Here is a 7,947-nt window from a genome sequence, read left to right on the forward strand (position 1 = left end):
TTTACTCAATTACAAACAAAAGCATGAAAAAAATTAAAGCATGTGAGAAAGCTACTTTCCAACTCTAAAAACCTAAAACCTTAAAAATCTAATGATTCACAAACTATAATTTTGCTCCTCACATGCATGCACCCAAATTTCTGCCAATGTTACCTAACAGCACAACCCAACACAATTTGGTGGGGAAAGGATTATTACCTTCTCACAGGTCCCATTACCACTGCCTGGCCCAAGAGTCATTACTGAGGGTTAACCAGAGAAAAAAGCCAAAAACCACCAAAAAGGGAAGCAAGAAAGTGAGCGAGGCTCTACATTTTCCTTTCCCTTTGTAGCATGTTGCAATGGGGTCTCCTGCAACATGCATTAGACAGCGAGGCCCGTGGAAAGAAATAGGGAGCGATTCTTGATAGAAGTTTCAGAGATCTTTATTCTCCAGCCACATGGCCGGGGGACTGCCGAAGAGCTGAGCAATCACAGGACAACCAGGGTCCTCCCTGGGCAGGGGAACACAAAATAACCAACGGGGAACAGGATTAGGGTACATGTGACCAGGAGACCCCATGCCTAGGCCATGCCTCTACCCCAGGGTCCCCTCTCCCAGGACCCCATGGCAGGGGGGAGGAACCCCAACAGTAGCGCTATTGACAAAGTCAAATAAATAAATGTTTGCCAGCTAAACTTAAGTTGCCTATCTTATGCTTTGCAGGCACATGTTATATTTACACCCAAACAGAAGCAATTTGACCAAGTTTTCCAAGAAAGTAAACAAAAATCTGATGAGTCCTCGATGCCCTGTTCTACAAGAAAACCCAGAGGGCAAGATCAAATCAGTTCTATTTTTAAAAAGTGACAGAAGAAGGAAGGGTGAGGGTGATTGCTCAGGGACAAAAGCAGGCCTATGAAACAGCAAAAGAACACTGTACAAAACCAAATGCACCTCTTTGAGAAGGTCTTGGCTTCATTTGAAGGCATCCACTTCAGGTTAAAGTGAGGTTAAAGTACTAATCTTTGTGGTAACAGGAAACCAAATTACACTCACCATTCAAAGCTGGAATACCAGGTTATATTTGAATGCCTGGAGACAGACAATAAAAAGAAAAGCAATGCTAATTTGAACTAGAGATACTAATAAATGAAATGTTTTGGAGGTCAGCAAAAACATGAAAAGAATGGCTCAGCTCATTTGAGGAAAGATGATCAGAGTAAGAATGGGCCTGAGTACATCTGATGTACACTGAGTACATCTACTCATCTTGTAGCTCCAGAGGACAAAAATTATCCACATTTTCTTATGAAAATACAAAAGAACAAGGTAGATTTAGATATCCTGATCAGAAACAATACATAGGTATGACTTTTAATCTTGGACAAGTCAGTAAATACTAGGGGTTCTTGGAATTATCAAGGGTTTTACTTCAGACCCTGAAATAAATTCAGTGATATTTTGAATGTCTCCACCAAAATTGTTGGGGTTTTGACACTGACTAGAAGCCAGGCACTCACAAAAAACTATCCACTTATTTTCCTCTGCTATAGCTGAGCAGAGGAGGGGAAATTAAAACAAAAACTTCATGAGTGAGATAAGGATTAGGGGAAAAACTAAGGCAAAACAGGTTCAAAACTCAAACAGTATAAAGAAGACTTATTGTTAACAGAATTAAAAGTAAAAAGTAATGAGAACTAAAATAAACCTTTAAAACACCTTTCCTTCCCAATCCCTCCCTCTTTCACACTGACTGTGCAAGGAGACAAAAACATGGGGTTTTGGTCAGTCTTTGTCACTTCCTAAAAATCTTCCTTCAGTACGCTTAAGGAAAGGAGTTTCCTTCTTCTGCTGTGCCGTGGGATCCTTCCCATGGGGATAGTTCTCTGTGAACTTCTCCAGCATGGTTTTAACATTCACGAATAGCAGCCCATCCGACCTGTTGTAACATGGCTCCCTCCCACGAACGGTGCAGTCTTCCCAATGCTGCACATCGTGGGTCATTTTAGTTCATGGGGTTTAGTCTTTTAAGGATAAGCTGTTCTAGTTTGGAAGCAAGGGCTCTCTATCTCTGGAAGAAAGGGTCTTCTCTCTCTCTTCGAGTTCCTCACTAGATTACAGCTTTTCAGCATCCACGTGCTCCAGCATGAGCACTTTTCCTCATGGGCTGAGCGTGGATCTCTGCATCCCCCCCCATGCACTTCATGAATTACAGGGAAATAATTTGTTGTATCATAGTCCTCACCACAGCTTGCAGAAGAATCTCAGCTCCTATGCCCGAAGCACTTCCTTCTCCTCCCTCCTTTCACTGACCTCGGTGCTGCCATGTTGGTTCTCCTCACATGTCCTCACTTTTCCTCTTCTCTGACTCAGAAGAAAATTTTTGTCCATAGGTAGTATTGTTCTCAAGTTTTATCAATTGAAAAGTTCTTATTGAGCTTCGCTATGCCAAAAAGGTTGATCTTGACTGTGTTCCATGTCGGGGAATTGTTTGCCATGTTTTTGTCGTTGGCCACGTGGTCCCTGCCGGCACCACATGGGTGGCCCTGGGCACGTTGCTCCTGCCCTCAGGAGGGCTTCGGCCTTGGGAGGGCCCCAGCCGTGCAGCCTCCCCTGGCCCCAGGAGGGCTCTGGCTGCACATTTTTGGCCATGCCACCCCAGCTGCACGGGCATTCCCAGTGCTGGTCACAGCACCTGCCCATTGTCAGAGCCTTCAGCGCTTGGCTCTGTGCCAGACATAGTAGAAGCTTTGAGCAGCTTTCTCCTGCCCACAAAAAACTAGACTGTTTTTTTAAACTAATACACTCAGGTTTTACCCTGCTTGATAAGAAGGAAGAAACTGAAGCTATAACGGTGATGGTAAAGTTCAGATAAAAGTGAGTAATAAAGAAAATTATATGGAGGGAATAGAAAGAAATAAAAACTTCCAAGCAAACAACTCTGAAGTATAGTCCAGATTCCAACCAGCTCAGAGCTGAGGAGAAATTCTTTCATCTCCTCCGCAGTTGATGTGCCATAGACTACAGAGCATTATTCATGTGGAAGTTAAATCCTTCAGAATCTCCAATAGATAAATCACTCAAACTCCACTTGAAAGATACTACTGTTCAATAAAGAAACAGTAAGACTGAATAGGATGTACAGAAAAGTTTGGTTTGTTACTGAAAATATGTTAGGCAGGCTCAAATTGAAAGAAAACTACCATGACATGGATAAGAAAGAGGATTTACAGTATCACATCATTGTAATAATAGCAGGCATCTTTAGGAATCTTTAAAAAATCCTGTGAGGTGGAAAAATGAATAGAGAGAAGAGGAGAAATAAAAGGAAAAAAACCATTAAAACCCCAAACTGCTTGGACTTGTACGATTAACATCAAAAAAGAAAAGCCACAAGAAAAACAATCTAGCTGTTTTACAAATGAGCAATTAAACACAGTAGAGTTCTCTTATTTGCCGTGGGATGGAAATAATTTTTGTGATGGCAAAGCCAGAGAATTCACTACCTTCTACATCACTAAAAAATCTTGATAATACTGAAAGAGTTAGCAGAATATATGAGGGGGTAGAAGCACAAGCCAAAAGGAAAGGACTTATAAGTTACAAATATTCATAAAATTACAGCTGAACGAAGCTTGTTACTAAATATGCAAAATAGTAAGGATAGGGGAGCAGCAAAAACAGCATTTCCATATTGATACTACAGGATTATAGTTTGTTGGCCTAAGTTTCCTTCCAGAAAGAAATCAGTTGATTCATAAAACATTCAAAATAATGCAGAAACTAAAAAAAATATTCAGTGCGATTTGAACAGATTTGTATTATATTGTGTAATATGGTGTATTTGTAAGTTATATGAGGAGTGGCTGAGGGAGGTAGGCTTCTCTAACATGGAGAAAAGGAGGCTCAGGAAGGTCTTTCTCATTCTATTCAACTACCTGGAAGACAGTTGTAGTGAGGTGGGGATTGGTCTCTTTTCCCCAGTAATAAGTAACAGGACAAGAGGAAATGGCCTTAAGTAGTACCAGAGGAAGTTTAGATAGAACATTAGGAAAAATTTCTTCACGGATAGGGTTATCAAGCATTTGAATGGGCTGTCCTGGGAGGTGGCTGAAGTTGAGGTACTGGAGGTATTTAAACAACATGTCGATATGGCACTTAGGGACGGTTTAGTGGTGGATGTGGCAGTGTTAGGTTAAAGGTCTTTTTCAATCTAAATTATTCTATAATCCTAAAACCAAATCACAATCAAAGCTAATCAGTCCAGTTGTATAATCATGAATCTTATCTACTGATGCCAAGTTTGGAAAGGCTGTGAATATATTCCACACTGATGCTCAAATGTTTTGCTAATTAACACTTGCACTCAACAAGAACCGGAAAACTCTTCAAATCTGTTTAAATAAAAAATTATTTCTTTTCCCACGTAACTTTAACCTTGAAAGTTGTCTTGGGGTGACTTTATGATGTTGTATCCCATATCTCTGCCCTATGCCCAGAAAATAATTTCGTGCCTTTCTATGCCTTTAAACTGAGCCTGAGAGGGGGAAGAGAAAAAAAAAATGAGCAAACTCTTCAAAGCAGTTTACAGTTTGTTTCAAGGACGCAGAGATAGAGACAGTTCTCTGTGTTCAGCTGCGGCAGCAGAGGGAGAGTGGAGGGAAGCACTCTGCTTGCTTTCAGAGCCAGTTTTCAGCCAGTTTTCAGCTACTTTTTCTCCAGAAAGAGAGACAGAGAGTTGAACTTTGCTTTCCTGGGACTTTGGTTTTTTTTCCCCTTCTTTTTTGGACTGTTTCAACATCAGAACACATCGGGACCTTTTCCACAGAAGTGGAGGCCCTAGAGGAGGGGGCCCCACCCTGTCCCAGCTTTGAGGAGGAAGAGAGAGTCTACCTATGGAAGGACTCTGAAATTTTCCCAGGTTTTTTTCTCCACAGTAAGAGGTTTTACTATTTAGCATTATTATCCTCTCTGGTGTGTTTGTTAAATAAATAGTTTTTATCTCTTTCACTTTCTTCGAGGAAAATTAGTTTTTTCCTGAGCCTGGTGGGGGGAGGGGTGGTTGTAACCTGCCTTCTCTCAGAGGATATATTTCCAAATTTGTCCAAACTGGCACACAAGTAAAACTGGTTGTAGAGAAACACAGAATGCAGTTACGAAAGTTCTTAACTAGTTAGAAACTGATAAGAAGCCACAGCCCAAAGATAGTACTTTCAGATTTTTCACAGAACATCTTGTCAAGTCAAAGTTCCTACCTCCCTTTCCCTCTCATTCTTTGATAGCTGCATCTGTTTTAGCATCTGAGATCGCTGTTCCATCATAAGTGTCTTCTCATACGTGAACGCAGAAATATCATTTTCAAACTGCAAAATAAATTGGCATTAGAAACACCAGAAGAAAAGTACTACTTGGAAGAACAACATTTAGACAGTGTATCTCATACCTGTATTCATTCAGTGGTCCTGGATGTTTTCATGGCAATAGAGTAATCCTAAGCATATAATTTATCAATCACTTCTGTCCTCATTCTTAAAACTTAATCTTCGAACAGCAATTTCATACAGTGACCTATCCTACTGTAACAATACTATTGTTGTTTTATCTAAATTTTAGGTACTTGGAACAGACTTTCCACTATTCTGTTCCAACTAGGCTGCCGAAGTGAGAGTTGAAAGCAGTTATTTAAACTGGGCCTGCATTGCCTCCCACCTAAGCATGTGTGTACACTTGTTTGCTTAAAAACTGTCCAGAGGCACAAATAACACATTATCCTTGCATCAGTGAGAAATGTCCATAAACAGAAGCCATTAGGAAAAAATTCTGAAATATATTCTCACATTGGCTCAAAACTAAAATGCAACACAAAAATCTACAGCAGTCACCTGTGTTGTCACTGACTTGTAAGGTATCTCTTATCCTCTGGAAGATTCCCAGAATTAAATATTACCCACAGCAGAAAAGAATAAATTGTATTTCTGTAGTGGTTTAACACTAGCCAGCAACCAAGGCTCATGCAGACTCTCACTCACTCCCTCACAAGTGGATTTGGGAGAGAATCAGAGGGATAAAAGCTAGAGAACTCATTAGTTGAGATAAAGACAGTTTAATAGGAAAAGCAAAAACTGTGCACACAAGCAAAGCAAAACAAGGAATTAATTCAATGCTTCCCATGGGCAGGTCCCCATCATGCATAATGGTTACTTGGGAAGACAAACTGCATCACTGCAAACATTCCCCCCTTCCTCCCTCTTCTCCCCACCTTATATATTGAGCATGATGTCATATGGTCTGGAATATCCCTTTAGTCAGTTTGGATCATCTGTCCCAACAGTGTCTCCTCCCAACCTCCCCTAACTTCCTTGTCAGTGTGGCAGTACAAAAAGAAGAAAAGATCTTGGCTCTGTGTAATCCCTGCTCAACAATAACAAAAACATCTCTATATTACCAACCCTGACATTTAATCAAGAACAAATCCAAAACACAGCCCCATACCAGCCACCATGAAAAAAATTAACTCTACCCCAGCTGAAACCAGCACAACTTTCTATACTGTCTTCTGCTCAAAATCCAACCAAGGCTGAGCCTTTTTATGGCACTCTGTGTTCATTCAACTGTACATGCCACAGCTTTTTAGACTTTCATATTTAGTAGTCTAAGCAAAGAATAGTAAATCTTTCACATGTAAATTTTTCCTAAGTAATTAAAACAATTCCTAAAATTGTTTTATGATTGATTAGCATGATAAATCTTTTTAATAAGTTCTGGTGATTCTAGAAACTAGTGGTGGTAGAAGTTTTGAACCAGTTTACTCATCTTCATCCCACTTCAGAATGAGCAGAAGTTTTGGTTGGTTTTTTTTTTCCATGCGCCTTACTTTGGGCATTATGCTAGTCACCTTTTAGTGCTGGAAATTACATCCTTAGTTTCCAAAAAAAGTGGACCTAGACAGAGTATAGCTTTAGTCCTTTCCTCTTAAACAGTTTATGACCCACATTTAGAAAAGGAAAAAAGTTACAAAATTCATTTTGTCACTACCTTGACTTGTGAAACTGTAGCTATACTGTCTTGCTGTTCAGTGCTGGCTGAGGCTGGTGATGCCAAAAACAACTCTCATTTGAGACTAGGAATTCCTTATTCCAGAGAGGTATTCTTCCAGCAGTTAGAGACATGGACAAGTTCATCCTGTCCCATACCATCTGTCATAGCTTATTAGATTAAGCACATTCAGCCTTCCATTTCACTGCTTGCTAAAAAGTCAAGCTTTTTCCTTCCTGAATGAACCAGCTCTATGGACTAGTCCTCATAAATAAAGTAAGAATTAACACATCAAACATCTCAAACTCTGCTTGACAAACCCATTAAACTCACCACCATGTACACTAGCATTGTAACACGGTAAGACAACGATGCTTATCTTCTTGTTCTCTGTGGGTCTGGAATCTTTCAATTTCTGTATTTGGGCTAATGTCTCTTTATTTGAAAAAAGCTAAATCTGTTTTCCCAAGTTTAGTCCCAGTATCACCTTAAAAATATTTAGTAACAAACCATTTCAACAACTTCCACTTGAGCATTCAGTCTAAGATGGTATAAGAACATCTGAAGATCCTTCTTCATTTGAATACTATTATCATCCATTTGAGCGACGGTGAAGATACGCATTTTACATTTTCTCCAAACCTACCAAAAAGATACATTATAACAGTTTGTAACACGGTGATTGCTACTACCATGCATAATTTGAACAACGTGAAGGAGTATTGAATTAGATATGCTTAGAACCATTCAGTGCTAGAAAACTAAATCCCAGCCATTTTCTGTTGTCCTTGCCTTGTGCTGTCGAAGGAGAAAAGGCAGCAACATCAGCATACCACCATCATGAACAATCCACCACACATCTGTATTTCCTTCAGTAAAACGTTCTTGATTTGTTGGAAATAAGTCAATGTTTTTAGCCACCAAAAGTG

Source organism: Aphelocoma coerulescens, chromosome 2 (genome assembly GCF_041296385.1).
Source record: "Aphelocoma coerulescens isolate FSJ_1873_10779 chromosome 2, UR_Acoe_1.0, whole genome shotgun sequence".
Classification (NCBI taxonomy): domain Eukaryota; kingdom Metazoa; phylum Chordata; class Aves; order Passeriformes; family Corvidae; genus Aphelocoma; species Aphelocoma coerulescens.